This window comes from Schistocerca nitens, unplaced genomic scaffold (genome assembly GCF_023898315.1).
Source record: "Schistocerca nitens isolate TAMUIC-IGC-003100 unplaced genomic scaffold, iqSchNite1.1 HiC_scaffold_203, whole genome shotgun sequence".
Taxonomy (NCBI): Eukaryota; Metazoa; Arthropoda; class Insecta; order Orthoptera; family Acrididae; genus Schistocerca; species Schistocerca nitens.
The window spans coordinates 45536-63687 of NW_026045744.1; the positions used below are offsets into that span (position 1 = coordinate 45536).

The following is an 18152-nucleotide window of genomic DNA, read 5'->3' on the forward strand; positions in this document are numbered from 1 at the left end:
CAAATCAAATTTGGAACTCTACACTCCTACACAACAATAGGCGCTGACGTATTTCAGAAATCACCTGCCGATTCGTACTGTTTTGTCGTTTTCAAAGTCTTCTTGGCAAACTTGGTTAGCACATTCTCCCTCAAACTGAGTTAATTACTGCATTTTCGTACCATTACAGTAGTTTAAAAGGCTTAAGGAAGCATCGTTGTCACAACAGAAGGGTAGTTTGAAAATTGGGCTGGCAGGGGTAGCGACATAAAACAAAAAAAAAAAAAAGGAAGGGAGCCAACAGCACCCGGGTTTCCCAGGCGGTCACCCATCCAAGTACTAACCGGGCCCAATGATACTTAACTTCGGTGATCGGACGAGAACCGGTGTATTTATCATGGTATGGCCGTTGGCACTCGTGTAATGTAGGAGCACGGCAGAATTCGCGTTCGGCTTTTCTCCCAACACACAAAATGTTAGTTTTCGGCCGCATTTGACGAAAGCACTTCCTTCCGCAACAGCCAGTTCCTCGAGGACGGCGCGGGGGGCGCGCCCGGCGTCCCAGCAGAGCGACGGCCGAATTAGCGGGCGCACCGCCGCGTGTGTGAGACGCACTGCTGCTCGTTGCACCTCCTGTCATTCGCTGGGCGCGTGCAGCCTTCGACACTAGCGGAGGACGCATCTTGTCCCTGGTGTCCAGCGGGGGGCCTGTGCGGGGTGTGGCAGTGTCGTGCTGGAGGGCGCCACTGGTAGCGATGTGGGCTTCCTCGCCTCGCCTCGCCTCGCCTCGCCTCGCCTCGCCTCGCCTCGCACCAGGTGTCTGCGTACTTTGCAGTGCATTCGCACCATTCGTATCCCGTCCCGACTTGTCCCGACTTTGCTCGACTGCCGCTCGCTGCCGCTCGGGTCGTGGTCCATATGACAGCGCAAGCACGACAAACGTCTGCGGGACGAGACGAGACGAGACGACTAAGGGACAAATTCGTGATTACAAATCAAATTTGGAACTCTACACTCCTACACAACAATAGGCGCTGACGTATTTCAGAAATCACCTGCCGATTCGTACTGTTTTGTCGTTTTCAAAGTCTTCTTGGCAAACTTGGTTAGCACATTCTCCCTCAAACTGAGTTAATTACTGCATTTTCGTACCATTACAGTAGTTTAAAAGGCTTAAGGAAGCATCGTTGTCACAACAGAAGGGTAGTTTGAAAATTGGGCTGGCAGGGGTAGCGACATAAAACAAAAAAAAAAAAAAGGAAGGGAGCCAACAGCACCCGGGTTTCCCAGGCGGTCACCCATCCAAGTACTAACCGGGCCCAATGATACTTAACTTCGGTGATCGGACGAGAACCGGTGTATTTATCATGGTATGGCCGTTGGCACTCGTGTAATGTAGGAGCACGGCAGAATTCGCGTTCGGCTTTTCTCCCAACACACAAAATGTTAGTTTTCGGCCGCATTTGACGAAAGCACTTCCTTCCGCAACAGCCAGTTCCTCGAGGACGGCGCGGGGGGCGCGCCCGGCGTCCCAGCAGAGCGACGGCCGAATTAGCGGGCGCACCGCCGCGTGTGTGAGACGCACTGCTGCTCGTTGCACCTCCTGTCATTCGCTGGGCGCGTGCAGCCTTCGACACTAGCGGAGGACGCATCTTGTCCCTGGTGTCCAGCGGGGGGCCTGTGCGGGGTGTGGCAGTGTCGTGCTGGAGGGCGCCACTGGTAGCGATGTGGGCTTCCTCGCCTCGCCTCGCCTCGCCTCGCCTCGCCTCGCCTCGCCTCGCCTCGCACCAGGTGTCTGCGTACTTTGCAGTGCATTCGCACCATTCGTATCCCGTCCCGACTTGTCCCGACTTTGCTCGACTGCCGCTCGCTGCCGCTCGGGTCGTGGTCCATATGACAGCGCAAGCACGACAAACGTCTGCGGGACGAGACGAGACGAGACGACTAAGGGACAAATTCGTGATTACAAATCAAATTTGGAACTCTACACTCCTACACAACAATAGGCGCTGACGTATTTCAGAAATCACCTGCCGATTCGTACTGTTTTGTCGTTTTCAAAGTCTTCTTGGCAAACTTGGTTAGCACATTCTCCCTCAAACTGAGTTAATTACTGCATTTTCGTACCATTACAGTAGTTTAAAAGGCTTAAGGAAGCATCGTTGTCACAACAGAAGGGTAGTTTGAAAATTGGGCTGGCAGGGGTAGCGACATAAAACAAAAAAAAAAAAAAGGAAGGGAGCCAACAGCACCCGGGTTTCCCAGGCGGTCACCCATCCAAGTACTAACCGGGCCCAATGATACTTAACTTCGGTGATCGGACGAGAACCGGTGTATTTATCATGGTATGGCCGTTGGCACTCGTGTAATGTAGGAGCACGGCAGAATTCGCGTTCGGCTTTTCTCCCAACACACAAAATGTTAGTTTTCGGCCGCATTTGACGAAAGCACTTCCTTCCGCAACAGCCAGTTCCTCGAGGACGGCGCGGGGGGCGCGCCCGGCGTCCCAGCAGAGCGACGGCCGAATTAGCGGGCGCACCGCCGCGTGTGTGAGACGCACTGCTGCTCGTTGCACCTCCTGTCATTCGCTGGGCGCGTGCAGCCTTCGACACTAGCGGAGGACGCATCTTGTCCCTGGTGTCCAGCGGGGGGCCTGTGCGGGGTGTGGCAGTGTCGTGCTGGAGGGCGCCACTGGTAGCGATGTGGGCTTCCTCGCCTCGCCTCGCCTCGCCTCGCCTCGCCTCGCCTCGCCTCGCACCAGGTGTCTGCGTACTTTGCAGTGCATTCGCACCATTCGTATCCCGTCCCGACTTGTCCCGACTTTGCTCGACTGCCGCTCGCTGCCGCTCGGGTCGTGGTCCATATGACAGCGCAAGCACGACAAACGTCTGCGGGACGAGACGAGACGAGACGACTAAGGGACAAATTCGTGATTACAAATCAAATTTGGAACTCTACACTCCTACACAACAATAGGCGCTGACGTATTTCAGAAATCACCTGCCGATTCGTACTGTTTTGTCGTTTTCAAAGTCTTCTTGGCAAACTTGGTTAGCACATTCTCCCTCAAACTGAGTTAATTACTGCATTTTCGTACCATTACAGTAGTTTAAAAGGCTTAAGGAAGCATCGTTGTCACAACAGAAGGGTAGTTTGAAAATTGGGCTGGCAGGGGTAGCGACATAAAACAAAAAAAAAAAAAAGGAAGGGAGCCAACAGCACCCGGGTTTCCCAGGCGGTCACCCATCCAAGTACTAACCGGGCCCAATGATACTTAACTTCGGTGATCGGACGAGAACCGGTGTATTTATCATGGTATGGCCGTTGGCACTCGTGTAATGTAGGAGCACGGCAGAATTCGCGTTCGGCTTTTCTCCCAACACACAAAATGTTAGTTTTCGGCCGCATTTGACGAAAGCACTTCCTTCCGCAACAGCCAGTTCCTCGAGGACGGCGCGGGGGGCGCGCCCGGCGTCCCAGCAGAGCGACGGCCGAATTAGCGGGCGCACCGCCGCGTGTGTGAGACGCACTGCTGCTCGTTGCACCTCCTGTCATTCGCTGGGCGCGTGCAGCCTTCGACACTAGCGGAGGACGCATCTTGTCCCTGGTGTCCAGCGGGGGGCCTGTGCGGGGTGTGGCAGTGTCGTGCTGGAGGGCGCCACTGGTAGCGATGTGGGCTTCCTCGCCTCGCCTCGCCTCGCCTCGCCTCGCCTCGCCTCGCCTCGCCTCGCACCAGGTGTCTGCGTACTTTGCAGTGCATTCGCACCATTCGTATCCCGTCCCGACTTGTCCCGACTTTGCTCGACTGCCGCTCGCTGCCGCTCGGGTCGTGGTCCATATGACAGCGCAAGCACGACAAACGTCTGCGGGACGAGACGAGACGAGACGACTAAGGGACAAATTCGTGATTACAAATCAAATTTGGAACTCTACACTCCTACACAACAATAGGCGCTGACGTATTTCAGAAATCACCTGCCGATTCGTACTGTTTTGTCGTTTTCAAAGTCTTCTTGGCAAACTTGGTTAGCACATTCTCCCTCAAACTGAGTTAATTACTGCATTTTCGTACCATTACAGTAGTTTAAAAGGCTTAAGGAAGCATCGTTGTCACAACAGAAGGGTAGTTTGAAAATTGGGCTGGCAGGGGTAGCGACATAAAACAAAAAAAAAAAAAAGGAAGGGAGCCAACAGCACCCGGGTTTCCCAGGCGGTCACCCATCCAAGTACTAACCGGGCCCAATGATACTTAACTTCGGTGATCGGACGAGAACCGGTGTATTTATCATGGTATGGCCGTTGGCACTCGTGTAATGTAGGAGCACGGCAGAATTCGCGTTCGGCTTTTCTCCCAACACACAAAATGTTAGTTTTCGGCCGCATTTGACGAAAGCACTTCCTTCCGCAACAGCCAGTTCCTCGAGGACGGCGCGGGGGGCGCGCCCGGCGTCCCAGCAGAGCGACGGCCGAATTAGCGGGCGCCCGGCGTCCCAGCAGAGCGACGGCCGAATTAGCGGGCGCACCGCCGCGTGTGTGAGACGCACTGCTGCTCGTTGCACCTCCTGTCATTCGCTGGGCGCGTGCAGCCTTCGACACTAGCGGAGGACGCATCTTGTCCCTGGTGTCCAGCGGGGGGCCTGTGCGGGGTGTGGCAGTGTCGTGCTGGAGGGCGCCACTGGTAGCGATGTGGGCTTCCTCGCCTCGCCTCGCCTCGCCTCGCCTCGCCTCGCCTCGCCTCGCCTCGCACCAGGTGTCTGCGTACTTTGCAGTGCATTCGCACCATTCGTATCCCGTCCCGACTTGTCCCGACTTTGCTCGACTGCCGCTCGCTGCCGCTCGGGTCGTGGTCCATATGACAGCGCAAGCACGACAAACGTCTGCGGGACGAGACGAGACGAGACGACTAAGGGACAAATTCGTGATTACAAATCAAATTTGGAACTCTACACTCCTACACAACAATAGGCGCTGACGTATTTCAGAAATCACCTGCCGATTCGTACTGTTTTGTCGTTTTCAAAGTCTTCTTGGCAAACTTGGTTAGCACATTCTCCCTCAAACTGAGTTAATTACTGCATTTTCGTACCATTACAGTAGTTTAAAAGGCTTAAGGAAGCATCGTTGTCACAACAGAAGGGTAGTTTGAAAATTGGGCTGGCAGGGGTAGCGACATAAAACAAAAAAAAAAAAAAGGAAGGGAGCCAACAGCACCCGGGTTTCCCAGGCGGTCACCCATCCAAGTACTAACCGGGCCCAATGATACTTAACTTCGGTGATCGGACGAGAACCGGTGTATTTATCATGGTATGGCCGTTGGCACTCGTGTAATGTAGGAGCACGGCAGAATTCGCGTTCGGCTTTTCTCCCAACACACAAAATGTTAGTTTTCGGCCGCATTTGACGAAAGCACTTCCTTCCGCAACAGCCAGTTCCTCGAGGACGGCGCGGGGGGCGCGCCCGGCGTCCCAGCAGAGCGACGGCCGAATTAGCGGGCGCACCGCCGCGTGTGTGAGACGCACTGCTGCTCGTTGCACCTCCTGTCATTCGCTGGGCGCGTGCAGCCTTCGACACTAGCGGAGGACGCATCTTGTCCCTGGTGTCCAGCGGGGGGCCTGTGCGGGGTGTGGCAGTGTCGTGCTGGAGGGCGCCACTGGTAGCGATGTGGGCTTCCTCGCCTCGCCTCGCCTCGCCTCGCCTCGCCTCGCCTCGCCTCGCACCAGGTGTCTGCGTACTTTGCAGTGCATTCGCACCATTCGTATCCCGTCCCGACTTGTCCCGACTTTGCTCGACTGCCGCTCGCTGCCGCTCGGGTCGTGGTCCATATGACAGCGCAAGCACGACAAACGTCTGCGGGACGAGACGAGACGAGACGACTAAGGGACAAATTCGTGATTACAAATCAAATTTGGAACTCTACACTCCTACACAACAATAGGCGCTGACGTATTTCAGAAATCACCTGCCGATTCGTACTGTTTTGTCGTTTTCAAAGTCTTCTTGGCAAACTTGGTTAGCACATTCTCCCTCAAACTGAGTTAATTACTGCATTTTCGTACCATTACAGTAGTTTAAAAGGCTTAAGGAAGCATCGTTGTCACAACAGAAGGGTAGTTTGAAAATTGGGCTGGCAGGGGTAGCGACATAAAACAAAAAAAAAAAAAAGGAAGGGAGCCAACAGCACCCGGGTTTCCCAGGCGGTCACCCATCCAAGTACTAACCGGGCCCAATGATACTTAACTTCGGTGATCGGACGAGAACCGGTGTATTTATCATGGTATGGCCGTTGGCACTCGTGTAATGTAGGAGCACGGCAGAATTCGCGTTCGGCTTTTCTCCCAACACACAAAATGTTAGTTTTCGGCCGCATTTGACGAAAGCACTTCCTTCCGCAACAGCCAGTTCCTCGAGGACGGCGCGGGGGGCGCGCCCGGCGTCCCAGCAGAGCGACGGCCGAATTAGCGGGCGCACCGCCGCGTGTGTGAGACGCACTGCTGCTCGTTGCACCTCCTGTCATTCGCTGGGCGCGTGCAGCCTTCGACACTAGCGGAGGACGCATCTTGTCCCTGGTGTCCAGCGGGGGGCCTGTGCGGGGTGTGGCAGTGTCGTGCTGGAGGGCGCCACTGGTAGCGATGTGGGCTTCCTCGCCTCGCCTCGCCTCGCCTCGCCTCGCCTCGCCTCGCCTCGCACCAGGTGTCTGCGTACTTTGCAGTGCATTCGCACCATTCGTATCCCGTCCCGACTTGTCCCGACTTTGCTCGACTGCCGCTCGCTGCCGCTCGGGTCGTGGTCCATATGACAGCGCAAGCACGACAAACGTCTGCGGGACGAGACGAGACGAGACGACTAAGGGACAAATTCGTGATTACAAATCAAATTTGGAACTCTACACTCCTACACAACAATAGGCGCTGACGTATTTCAGAAATCACCTGCCGATTCGTACTGTTTTGTCGTTTTCAAAGTCTTCTTGGCAAACTTGGTTAGCACATTCTCCCTCAAACTGAGTTAATTACTGCATTTTCGTACCATTACAGTAGTTTAAAAGGCTTAAGGAAGCATCGTTGTCACAACAGAAGGGTAGTTTGAAAATTGGGCTGGCAGGGGTAGCGACATAAAACAAAAAAAAAAAAAAGGAAGGGAGCCAACAGCACCCGGGTTTCCCAGGCGGTCACCCATCCAAGTACTAACCGGGCCCAATGATACTTAACTTCGGTGATCGGACGAGAACCGGTGTATTTATCATGGTATGGCCGTTGGCACTCGTGTAATGTAGGAGCACGGCAGAATTCGCGTTCGGCTTTTCTCCCAACACACAAAATGTTAGTTTTCGGCCGCATTTGACGAAAGCACTTCCTTCCGCAACAGCCAGTTCCTCGAGGACGGCGCGGGGGGCGCGCCCGGCGTCCCAGCAGAGCGACGGCCGAATTAGCGGGCGCACCGCCGCGTGTGTGAGACGCACTGCTGCTCGTTGCACCTCCTGTCATTCGCTGGGCGCGTGCAGCCTTCGACACTAGCGGAGGACGCATCTTGTCCCTGGTGTCCAGCGGGGGGCCTGTGCGGGGTGTGGCAGTGTCGTGCTGGAGGGCGCCACTGGTAGCGATGTGGGCTTCCTCGCCTCGCCTCGCCTCGCCTCGCCTCGCACCAGGTGTCTGCGTACTTTGCAGTGCATTCGCACCATTCGTATCCCGTCCCGACTTGTCCCGACTTTGCTCGACTGCCGCTCGCTGCCGCTCGGGTCGTGGTCCATATGACAGCGCAAGCACGACAAACGTCTGCGGGACGAGACGAGACGAGACGACTAAGGGACAAATTCGTGATTACAAATCAAATTTGGAACTCTACACTCCTACACAACAATAGGCGCTGACGTATTTCAGAAATCACCTGCCGATTCGTACTGTTTTGTCGTTTTCAAAGTCTTCTTGGCAAACTTGGTTAGCACATTCTCCCTCAAACTGAGTTAATTACTGCATTTTCGTACCATTACAGTAGTTTAAAAGGCTTAAGGAAGCATCGTTGTCACAACAGAAGGGTAGTTTGAAAATTGGGCTGGCAGGGGTAGCGACATAAAACAAAAAAAAAAAAAAAGGAAGGGAGCCAACAGCACCCGGGTTTCCCAGGCGGTCACCCATCCAAGTACTAACCGGGCCCAATGATACTTAACTTCGGTGATCGGACGAGAACCGGTGTATTTATCATGGTATGGCCGTTGGCACTCGTGTAATGTAGGAGCACGGCAGAATTCGCGTTCGGCTTTTCTCCCAACACACAAAATGTTAGTTTTCGGCCGCATTTGACGAAAGCACTTCCTTCCGCAACAGCCAGTTCCTCGAGGACGGCGCGGGGGGCGCGCCCGGCGTCCCAGCAGAGCGACGGCCGAATTAGCGGGCGCACCGCCGCGTGTGTGAGACGCACTGCTGCTCGTTGCACCTCCTGTCATTCGCTGGGCGCGTGCAGCCTTCGACACTAGCGGAGGACGCATCTTGTCCCTGGTGTCCAGCGGGGGGCCTGTGCGGGGTGTGGCAGTGTCGTGCTGGAGGGCGCCACTGGTAGCGATGTGGGCTTCCTCGCCTCGCCTCGCCTCGCCTCGCCTCGCCTCGCACCAGGTGTCTGCGTACTTTGCAGTGCATTCGCACCATTCGTATCCCGTCCCGACTTGTCCCGACTTTGCTCGACTGCCGCTCGCTGCCGCTCGGGTCGTGGTCCATATGACAGCGCAAGCACGACAAACGTCTGCGGGACGAGACGAGACGAGACGACTAAGGGACAAATTCGTGATTACAAATCAAATTTGGAACTCTACACTCCTACACAACAATAGGCGCTGACGTATTTCAGAAATCACCTGCCGATTCGTACTGTTTTGTCGTTTTCAAAGTCTTCTTGGCAAACTTGGTTAGCACATTCTCCCTCAAACTGAGTTAATTACTGCATTTTCGTACCATTACAGTAGTTTAAAAGGCTTAAGGAAGCATCGTTGTCACAACAGAAGGGTAGTTTGAAAATTGGGCTGGCAGGGGTAGCGACATAAAACAAAAAAAAAAAAAAAGGAAGGGAGCCAACAGCACCCGGGTTTCCCAGGCGGTCACCCATCCAAGTACTAACCGGGCCCAATGATACTTAACTTCGGTGATCGGACGAGAACCGGTGTATTTATCATGGCATGGTATGGCCGTTGGCACTCGTGTAATGTAGGAGCACGGCAGAATTCGCGTTCGGCTTTTCTCCCAACACACAAAATGTTAGTTTTCGGCCGCATTTGACGAAAGCACTTCCTTCCGCAACAGCCAGTTCCTCGAGGACGGCGCGGGGGGCGCGCCCGGCGTCCCAGCAGAGCGACGGCCGAATTAGCGGGCGCACCGCCGCGTGTGTGAGACGCACTGCTGCTCGTTGCACCTCCTGTCATTCGCTGGGCGCGTGCAGCCTTCGACACTAGCGGAGGACGCATCTTGTCCCTGGTGTCCAGCGGGGGGCCTGTGCGGGGTGTGGCAGTGTCGTGCTGGAGGGCGCCACTGGTAGCGATGTGGGCTTCCTCGCCTCGCCTCGCCTCGCCTCGCCTCGCACCAGGTGTCTGCGTACTTTGCAGTGCATTCGCACCATTCGTATCCCGTCCCGACTTGTCCCGACTTTGCTCGACTGCCGCTCGCTGCCGCTCGGGTCGTGGTCCATATGACAGCGCAAGCACGACAAACGTCTGCGGGACGAGACGAGACGAGACGACTAAGGGACAAATTCGTGATTACAAATCAAATTTGGAACTCTACACTCCTACACAACAATAGGCGCTGACGTATTTCAGAAATCACCTGCCGATTCGTACTGTTTTGTCGTTTTCAAAGTCTTCTTGGCAAACTTGGTTAGCACATTCTCCCTCAAACTGAGTTAATTACTGCATTTTCGTACCATTACAGTAGTTTAAAAGGCTTAAGGAAGCATCGTTGTCACAACAGAAGGGTAGTTTGAAAATTGGGCTGGCAGGGGTAGCGACATAAAACAAAAAAAAAAAAAAAGGAAGGGAGCCAACAGCACCCGGGTTTCCCAGGCGGTCACCCATCCAAGTACTAACCGGGCCCAATGATACTTAACTTCGGTGATCGGACGAGAACCGGTGTATTTATCATGGTATGGCCGTTGGCACTCGTGTAATGTAGGAGCACGGCAGAATTCGCGTTCGGCTTTTCTCCCAACACACAAAATGTTAGTTTTCGGCCGCATTTGACGAAAGCACTTCCTTCCGCAACAGCCAGTTCCTCGAGGACGGCGCGGGGGGCGCGCCCGGCGTCCCAGCAGAGCGACGGCCGAATTAGCGGGCGCACCGCCGCGTGTGTGAGACGCACTGCTGCTCGTTGCACCTCCTGTCATTCGCTGGGCGCGTGCAGCCTTCGACACTAGCGGAGGACGCATCTTGTCCCTGGTGTCCAGCGGGGGGCCTGTGCGGGGTGTGGCAGTGTCGTGCTGGAGGGCGCCACTGGTAGCGATGTGGGCTTCCTCGCCTCGCCTCGCCTCGCCTCGCCTCGCACCAGGTGTCTGCGTACTTTGCAGTGCATTCGCACCATTCGTATCCCGTCCCGACTTGTCCCGACTTTGCTCGACTGCCGCTCGCTGCCGCTCGGGTCGTGGTCCATATGACAGCGCAAGCACGACAAACGTCTGCGGGACGAGACGAGACGAGACGACTAAGGGACAAATTCGTGATTACAAATCAAATTTGGAACTCTACACTCCTACACAACAATAGGCGCTGACGTATTTCAGAAATCACCTGCCGATTCGTACTGTTTTGTCGTTTTCAAAGTCTTCTTGGCAAACTTGGTTAGCACATTCTCCCTCAAACTGAGTTAATTACTGCATTTTCGTACCATTACAGTAGTTTAAAAGGCTTAAGGAAGCATCGTTGTCACAACAGAAGGGTAGTTTGAAAATTGGGCTGGCAGGGGTAGCGACATAAAACAAAAAAAAAAAAAAAGGAAGGGAGCCAACAGCACCCGGGTTTCCCAGGCGGTCACCCATCCAAGTACTAACCGGGCCCAATGATACTTAACTTCGGTGATCGGACGAGAACCGGTGTATTTATCATGGTATGGCCGTTGGCACTCGTGTAATGTAGGAGCACGGCAGAATTCGCGTTCGGCTTTTCTCCCAACACACAAAATGTTAGTTTTCGGCCGCATTTGACGAAAGCACTTCCTTCCGCAACAGCCAGTTCCTCGAGGACGGCGCGGGGGGCGCGCCCGGCGTCCCAGCAGAGCGACGGCCGAATTAGCGGGCGCACCGCCGCGTGTGTGAGACGCACTGCTGCTCGTTGCACCTCCTGTCATTCGCTGGGCGCGTGCAGCCTTCGACACTAGCGGAGGACGCATCTTGTCCCTGGTGTCCAGCGGGGGGCCTGTGCGGGGTGTGGCAGTGTCGTGCTGGAGGGCGCCACTGGTAGCGATGTGGGCTTCCTCGCCTCGCCTCGCCTCGCCTCGCCTCGCCTCGCACCAGGTGTCTGCGTACTTTGCAGTGCATTCGCACCATTCGTATCCCGTCCCGACTTGTCCCGACTTTGCTCGACTGCCGCTCGCTGCCGCTCGGGTCGTGGTCCATATGACAGCGCAAGCACGACAAACGTCTGCGGGACGAGACGAGACGAGACGACTAAGGGACAAATTCGTGATTACAAATCAAATTTGGAACTCTACACTCCTACACAACAATAGGCGCTGACGTATTTCAGAAATCACCTGCCGATTCGTACTGTTTTGTCGTTTTCAAAGTCTTCTTGGCAAACTTGGTTAGCACATTCTCCCTCAAACTGAGTTAATTACTGCATTTTCGTACCATTACAGTAGTTTAAAAGGCTTAAGGAAGCATCGTTGTCACAACAGAAGGGTAGTTTGAAAATTGGGCTGGCAGGGGTAGCGACATAAAACAAAAAAAAAAAAAAGGGAGCCAACAGCACCCGGGTTTCCCAGGCGGTCACCCATCCAAGTACTAACCGGGCCCAACGATACTTAACTTCGGTGATCGGACGAGAACCGGTGTATTTATCATGGTATGGCCGTTGGCACTCGTGTAATGTAGGAGCACGGCAGAATTCGCGTTCGGCTTTTCTCCCAACACACAAAATGTTAGTTTTCGGCCGCATTTGACGAAAGCACTTCCTTCCGCAACAGCCAGTTCCTCGAGGACGGCGCGGGGGGCGCGCCCGGCGTCCCAGCAGAGCGACGGCCGAATTAGCGGGCGCACCGCCGCGTGTGTGAGACGCACTGCTGCTCGTTGCACCTCCTGTCATTCGCTGGGCGCGTGCAGCCTTCGACACTAGCGGAGGACGCATCTTGTCCCTGGTGTCCAGCGGGGGGCCTGTGCGGGGTGTGGCAGTGTCGTGCTGGAGGGCGCCACTGGTAGCGATGTGGGCTTCCTCGCCTCGCCTCGCCTCGCCTCGCCTCGCCTCGCACCAGGTGTCTGCGTACTTTGCAGTGCATTCGCACCATTCGTATCCCGTCCCGACTTGTCCCGACTTTGCTCGACTGCCGCTCGCTGCCGCTCGGGTCGTGGTCCATATGACAGCGCAAGCACGACAAACGTCTGCGGGACGAGACGAGACGAGACGACTAAGGGACAAATTCGTGATTACAAATCAAATTTGGAACTCTACACTCCTACACAACAATAGGCGCTGACGTATTTCAGAAATCACCTGCCGATTCGTACTGTTTTGTCGTTTTCAAAGTCTTCTTGGCAAACTTGGTTAGCACATTCTCCCTCAAACTGAGTTAATTACTGCATTTTCGTACCATTACAGTAGTTTAAAAGGCTTAAGGAAGCATCGTTGTCACAACAGAAGGGTAGTTTGAAAATTGGGCTGGCAGGGGTAGCGACATAAAACAAAAAAAAAAAAAAAGGAAGGGAGCCAACAGCACCCGGGTTTCCCAGGCGGTCACCCATCCAAGTACTAACCGGGCCCAATGATACTTAACTTCGGTGATCGGACGAGAACCGGTGTATTTATCATGGTATGGCCGTTGGCACTCGTGTAATGTAGGAGCACGGCAGAATTCGCGTTCGGCTTTTCTCCCAACACACAAAATGTTAGTTTTCGGCCGCATTTGACGAAAGCACTTCCTTCCGCAACAGCCAGTTCCTCGAGGACGGCGCGGGGGGCGCGCCCGGCGTCCCAGCAGAGCGACGGCCGAATTAGCGGGCGCACCGCCGCGTGTGTGAGACGCACTGCTGCTCGTTGCACCTCCTGTCATTCGCTGGGCGCGTGCAGCCTTCGACACTAGCGGAGGACGCATCTTGTCCCTGGTGTCCAGCGGGGGGCCTGTGCGGGGTGTGGCAGTGTCGTGCTGGAGGGCGCCACTGGTAGCGATGTGGGCTTCCTCGCCTCGCCTCGCCTCGCCTCGCCTCGCCTCGCACCAGGTGTCTGCGTACTTTGCAGTGCATTCGCACCATTCGTATCCCGTCCCGACTTGTCCCGACTTTGCTCGACTGCCGCTCGCTGCCGCTCGGGTCGTGGTCCATATGACAGCGCAAGCACGACAAACGTCTGCGGGACGAGACGAGACGAGACGACTAAGGGACAAATTCGTGATTACAAATCAAATTTGGAACTCTACACTCCTACACAACAATAGGCGCTGACGTATTTCAGAAATCACCTGCCGATTCGTACTGTTTTGTCGTTTTCAAAGTCTTCTTGGCAAACTTGGTTAGCACATTCTCCCTCAAACTGAGTTAATTACTGCATTTTCGTACCATTACAGTAGTTTAAAAGGCTTAAGGAAGCATCGTTGTCACAACAGAAGGGTAGTTTGAAAATTGGGCTGGCAGGGGTAGCGACATAAAACAAAAAAAAAAAAAAGGGAGCCAACAGCACCCGGGTTTCCCAGGCGGTCACCCATCCAAGTACTAACCGGGCCCAACGATACTTAACTTCGGTGATCGGACGAGAACCGGTGTATTTATCATGGTATGGCCGTTGGCACTCGTGTAATGTGTAGGAGCACGGCAGAATTCGCGTTCGGCTTTTCTCCCAACACACAAAATGTTAGTTTTCGGCCGCATTTGACGAAAGCACTTCCTTCCGCAACAGCCAGTTCCTCGAGGACGGCGCGGGGGGCGCGCCCGGCGTCCCAGCAGAGCGACGGCCGAATTAGCGGGCGCACCGCCGCGTGTGTGAGACGCACTGCTGCTCGTTGCACCTCCTGTCATTCGCTGGGCGCGTGCAGCCTTCGACACTAGCGGAGGACGCATCTTGTCCCTGGTGTCCAGCGGGGGGCCTGTGCGGGGTGTGGCAGTGTCGTGCTGGAGGGCGCCACTGGTAGCGATGTGGGCTTCCTCGCCTCGCCTCGCCTCGCCTCGCCTCGCCTCGCACCAGGTGTCTGCGTACTTTGCAGTGCATTCGCACCATTCGTATCCCGTCCCGACTTGTCCCGACTTTGCTCGACTGCCGCTCGCTGCCGCTCGGGTCGTGGTCCATATGACAGCGCAAGCACGACAAACGTCTGCGGGACGAGACGAGACGAGACGACTAAGGGACAAATTCGTGATTACAAATCAAATTTGGAACTCTACACTCCTACACAACAATAGGCGCTGACGTATTTCAGAAATCACCTGCCGATTCGTACTGTTTTGTCGTTTTCAAAGTCTTCTTGGCAAACTTGGTTAGCACATTCTCCCTCAAACTGAGTTAATTACTGCATTTTCGTACCATTACAGTAGTTTAAAAGGCTTAAGGAAGCATCGTTGTCACAACAGAAGGGTAGTTTGAAAATTGGGCTGGCAGGGGTAGCGACATAAAACAAAAAAAAAAAAAAAGGAAGGGAGCCAACAGCACCCGGGTTTCCCAGGCGGTCACCCATCCAAGTACTAACCGGGCCCAATGATACTTAACTTCGGTGATCGGACGAGAACCGGTGTATTTATCATGGTATGGCCGTTGGCACTCGTGTAATGTAGGAGCACGGCAGAATTCGCGTTCGGCTTTTCTCCCAACACACAAAATGTTAGTTTTCGGCCGCATTTGACGAAAGCACTTCCTTCCGCAACAGCCAGTTCCTCGAGGACGGCGCGGGGGGCGCGCCCGGCGTCCCAGCAGAGCGACGGCCGAATTAGCGGGCGCACCGCCGCGTGTGTGAGACGCACTGCTGCTCGTTGCACCTCCTGTCATTCGCTGGGCGCGTGCAGCCTTCGACACTAGCGGAGGACGCATCTTGTCCCTGGTGTCCAGCGGGGGGCCTGTGCGGGGTGTGGCAGTGTCGTGCTGGAGGGCGCCACTGGTAGCGATGTGGGCTTCCTCGCCTCGCCTCGCCTCGCCTCGCCTCGCCTCGCACCAGGTGTCTGCGTACTTTGCAGTGCATTCGCACCATTCGTATCCCGTCCCGACTTGTCCCGACTTTGCTCGACTGCCGCTCGCTGCCGCTCGGGTCGTGGTCCATATGACAGCGCAAGCACGACAAACGTCTGCGGGACGAGACGAGACGAGACGACTAAGGGACAAATTCGTGATTACAAATCAAATTTGGAACTCTACACTCCTACACAACAATAGGCGCTGACGTATTTCAGAAATCACCTGCCGATTCGTACTGTTTTGTCGTTTTCAAAGTCTTCTTGGCAAACTTGGTTAGCACATTCTCCCTCAAACTGAGTTAATTACTGCATTTTCGTACCATTACAGTAGTTTAAAAGGCTTAAGGAAGCATCGTTGTCACAACAGAAGGGTAGTTTGAAAATTGGGCTGGCAGGGGTAGCGACATAAAACAAAAAAAAAAAAAAAGGAAGGGAGCCAACAGCACCCGGGTTTCCCAGGCGGTCACCCATCCAAGTACTAACCGGGCCCAATGATACTTAACTTCGGTGATCGGACGAGAACCGGTGTATTTATCATGGTATGGCCGTTGGCACTCGTGTAATGTAGGAGCACGGCAGAATTCGCGTTCGGCTTTTCTCCCAACACACAAAATGTTAGTTTTCGGCCGCATTTGACGAAAGCACTTCCTTCCGCAACAGCCAGTTCCTCGAGGACGGCGCGGGGGGCGCGCCCGGCGTCCCAGCAGAGCGACGGCCGAATTAGCGGGCGCACCGCCGCGTGTGTGAGACGCACTGCTGCTCGTTGCACCTCCTGTCATTCGCTGGGCGCGTGCAGCCTTCGACACTAGCGGAGGACGCATCTTGTCCCTGGTGTCCAGCGGGGGGCCTGTGCGGGGTGTGGCAGTGTCGTGCTGGAGGGCGCCACTGGTAGCGATGTGGGCTTCCTCGCCTCGCCTCGCCTCGCCTCGCCTCGCCTCGCACCAGGTGTCTGCGTACTTTGCAGTGCATTCGCACCATTCGTATCCCGTCCCGACTTGTCCCGACTTTGCTCGACTGCCGCTCGCTGCCGCTCGGGTCGTGGTCCATATGACAGCGCAAGCACGACAAACGTCTGCGGGACGAGACGAGACGAGACGACTAAGGGACAAATTCGTGATTACAAATCAAATTTGGAACTCTACACTCCTACACAACAATAGGCGCTGACGTATTTCAGAAATCACCTGCCGATTCGTACTGTTTTGTCGTTTTCAAAGTCTTCTTGGCAAACTTGGTTAGCACATTCTCCCTCAAACTGAGTTAATTACTGCATTTTCGTACCATTACAGTAGTTTAAAAGGCTTAAGGAAGCATCGTTGTCACAACAGAAGGGTAGTTTGAAAATTGGGCTGGCAGGGGTAGCGACATAAAACAAAAAAAAAAAAAAAGGAAGGGAGCCAACAGCACCCGGGTTTCCCAGGCGGTCACCCATCCAAGTACTAACCGGGCCCAATGATACTTAACTTCGGTGATCGGACGAGAACCGGTGTATTTATCATGGTATGGCCGTTGGCACTCGTGTAATGTAGGAGCACGGCAGAATTCGCGTTCGGCTTTTCTCCCAACACACAAAATGTTAGTTTTCGGCCGCATTTGACGAAAGCACTTCCTTCCGCAACAGCCAGTTCCTCGAGGACGGCGCGGGGGGCGCGCCCGGCGTCCCAGCAGAGCGACGGCCGAATTAGCGGGCGCACCGCCGCGTGTGTGAGACGCACTGCTGCTCGTTGCACCTCCTGTCATTCGCTGGGCGCGTGCAGCCTTCGACACTAGCGGAGGACGCATCTTGTCCCTGGTGTCCAGCGGGGGGCCTGTGCGGGGTGTGGCAGTGTCGTGCTGGAGGGCGCCACTGGTAGCGATGTGGGCTTCCTCGCCTCGCCTCGCCTCGCCTCGCCTCGCCTCGCACCAGGTGTCTGCGTACTTTGCAGTGCATTCGCACCATTCGTATCCCGTCCCGACTTGTCCCGACTTTGCTCGACTGCCGCTCGCTGCCGCTCGGGTCGTGGTCCATATGACAGCGCAAGCACGACAAACGTCTGCGGGACGAGACGAGACGAGACGACTAAGGGACAAATTCGTGATTACAAATCAAATTTGGAACTCTACACTCCTACACAACAATAGGCGCTGACGTATTTCAGAAATCACCTGCCGATTCGTACTGTTTTGTCGTTTTCAAAGTCTTCTTGGCAAACTTGGTTAGCACATTCTCCCTCAAACTGAGTTAATTACTGCATTTTCGTACCATTACAGTAGTTTAAAAGGCTTAAGGAAGCATCGTTGTCACAACAGAAGGGTAGTTTGAAAATTGGGCTGGCAGGGGTAGCGACATAAAACAAAAAAAAAAAAAAGGGAGCCAACAGCACCCGGGTTTCCCAGGCGGTCACCCATCCAAGTACTAACCGGGCCCAACGATACTTAACTTCGGTGATCGGACGAGAACCGGTGTATTTATCATGGTATGGCCGTTGGCACTCGTGTAATGTAGGAGCACGGCAGAATTCGCGTTCGGCTTTTCTCCCAACACACAAAATGTTAGTTTTCGGCCGCATTTGACGAAAGCACTTCCTTCCGCAACAGCCAGTTCCTCGAGGACGGCGCGGGGGGCGCGCCCGGCGTCCCAGCAGAGCGACGGCCGAATTAGCGGGCGCACCGCCGCGTGTGTGAGACGCACTGCTGCTCGTTGCACCTCCTGTCATTCGCTGGGCGCGTGCAGCCTTCGACACTAGCGGAGGACGCATCTTGTCCCTGGTGTCCAGCGGGGGGCCTGTGCGGGGTGTGGCAGTGTCGTGCTGGAGGGCGCCACTGGTAGCGATGTGGGCTTCCTCGCCTCGCCTCGC

The 18152-nt window shown here is 55.0% G+C and overlaps 19 non-coding genes across 19 annotated transcripts; all 19 read right to left on the minus strand.

Annotated features, from left to right (window-relative positions):
• Nucleotides 1–274: 274 nt before the first annotated feature.
• Nucleotides 275–393, minus strand: LOC126220734 (5S ribosomal RNA). Its single transcript, XR_007543095.1, has one exon. It is a non-coding gene; the product is annotated as a 5S ribosomal RNA (ribosomal RNA).
• Nucleotides 394–1244: 851 nt separating this feature from the next.
• On the minus strand, nucleotides 1245–1363 carry LOC126220735 (5S ribosomal RNA). Its single transcript, XR_007543096.1, has one exon. It is a non-coding gene; the product is annotated as a 5S ribosomal RNA (ribosomal RNA).
• Nucleotides 1364–2219: 856 nt separating this feature from the next.
• Nucleotides 2220–2338, minus strand: LOC126220736 (5S ribosomal RNA). The gene has a single exon (XR_007543097.1). It is a non-coding gene; the product is annotated as a 5S ribosomal RNA (ribosomal RNA).
• An 851-nt stretch (nucleotides 2339–3189) lies between these two features.
• Nucleotides 3190–3308, minus strand: LOC126220737 (5S ribosomal RNA). Its single transcript, XR_007543098.1, has one exon. It is a non-coding gene; the product is annotated as a 5S ribosomal RNA (ribosomal RNA).
• Nucleotides 3309–4164: 856 nt separating this feature from the next.
• Nucleotides 4165–4283, minus strand: LOC126220738 (5S ribosomal RNA). Its single transcript, XR_007543099.1, has one exon. It is a non-coding gene; the product is annotated as a 5S ribosomal RNA (ribosomal RNA).
• An 895-nt stretch (nucleotides 4284–5178) lies between these two features.
• Nucleotides 5179–5297, minus strand: LOC126220740 (5S ribosomal RNA). Its single transcript, XR_007543101.1, has one exon. It is a non-coding gene; the product is annotated as a 5S ribosomal RNA (ribosomal RNA).
• Nucleotides 5298–6148: 851 nt separating this feature from the next.
• On the minus strand, nucleotides 6149–6267 carry LOC126220741 (5S ribosomal RNA). The gene has a single exon (XR_007543102.1). It is a non-coding gene; the product is annotated as a 5S ribosomal RNA (ribosomal RNA).
• An 851-nt stretch (nucleotides 6268–7118) lies between these two features.
• Nucleotides 7119–7237, minus strand: LOC126220743 (5S ribosomal RNA). Its single transcript, XR_007543103.1, has one exon. It is a non-coding gene; the product is annotated as a 5S ribosomal RNA (ribosomal RNA).
• Nucleotides 7238–8074: 837 nt separating this feature from the next.
• On the minus strand, nucleotides 8075–8193 carry LOC126220744 (5S ribosomal RNA). Its single transcript, XR_007543104.1, has one exon. It is a non-coding gene; the product is annotated as a 5S ribosomal RNA (ribosomal RNA).
• Nucleotides 8194–9035: 842 nt separating this feature from the next.
• On the minus strand, nucleotides 9036–9159 carry LOC126220696 (5S ribosomal RNA). Its single transcript, XR_007543063.1, has one exon. It is a non-coding gene; the product is annotated as a 5S ribosomal RNA (ribosomal RNA).
• Nucleotides 9160–9996: 837 nt separating this feature from the next.
• On the minus strand, nucleotides 9997–10115 carry LOC126220745 (5S ribosomal RNA). The gene has a single exon (XR_007543105.1). It is a non-coding gene; the product is annotated as a 5S ribosomal RNA (ribosomal RNA).
• An 837-nt stretch (nucleotides 10116–10952) lies between these two features.
• Nucleotides 10953–11071, minus strand: LOC126220612 (5S ribosomal RNA). Its single transcript, XR_007542986.1, has one exon. It is a non-coding gene; the product is annotated as a 5S ribosomal RNA (ribosomal RNA).
• Nucleotides 11072–11908: 837 nt separating this feature from the next.
• LOC126220689 (5S ribosomal RNA) lies at nucleotides 11909–12027 on the minus strand. Its single transcript, XR_007543056.1, has one exon. It is a non-coding gene; the product is annotated as a 5S ribosomal RNA (ribosomal RNA).
• An 842-nt stretch (nucleotides 12028–12869) lies between these two features.
• On the minus strand, nucleotides 12870–12988 carry LOC126220613 (5S ribosomal RNA). Its single transcript, XR_007542987.1, has one exon. It is a non-coding gene; the product is annotated as a 5S ribosomal RNA (ribosomal RNA).
• An 837-nt stretch (nucleotides 12989–13825) lies between these two features.
• LOC126220691 (5S ribosomal RNA) lies at nucleotides 13826–13944 on the minus strand. Its single transcript, XR_007543058.1, has one exon. It is a non-coding gene; the product is annotated as a 5S ribosomal RNA (ribosomal RNA).
• Nucleotides 13945–14788: 844 nt separating this feature from the next.
• On the minus strand, nucleotides 14789–14907 carry LOC126220614 (5S ribosomal RNA). The gene has a single exon (XR_007542988.1). It is a non-coding gene; the product is annotated as a 5S ribosomal RNA (ribosomal RNA).
• Nucleotides 14908–15749: 842 nt separating this feature from the next.
• LOC126220615 (5S ribosomal RNA) lies at nucleotides 15750–15868 on the minus strand. The gene has a single exon (XR_007542989.1). It is a non-coding gene; the product is annotated as a 5S ribosomal RNA (ribosomal RNA).
• Nucleotides 15869–16710: 842 nt separating this feature from the next.
• On the minus strand, nucleotides 16711–16829 carry LOC126220616 (5S ribosomal RNA). Its single transcript, XR_007542990.1, has one exon. It is a non-coding gene; the product is annotated as a 5S ribosomal RNA (ribosomal RNA).
• Nucleotides 16830–17666: 837 nt separating this feature from the next.
• On the minus strand, nucleotides 17667–17785 carry LOC126220692 (5S ribosomal RNA). Its single transcript, XR_007543059.1, has one exon. It is a non-coding gene; the product is annotated as a 5S ribosomal RNA (ribosomal RNA).
• Between the last annotated feature and the right edge of the window lie 367 nt (nucleotides 17786–18152).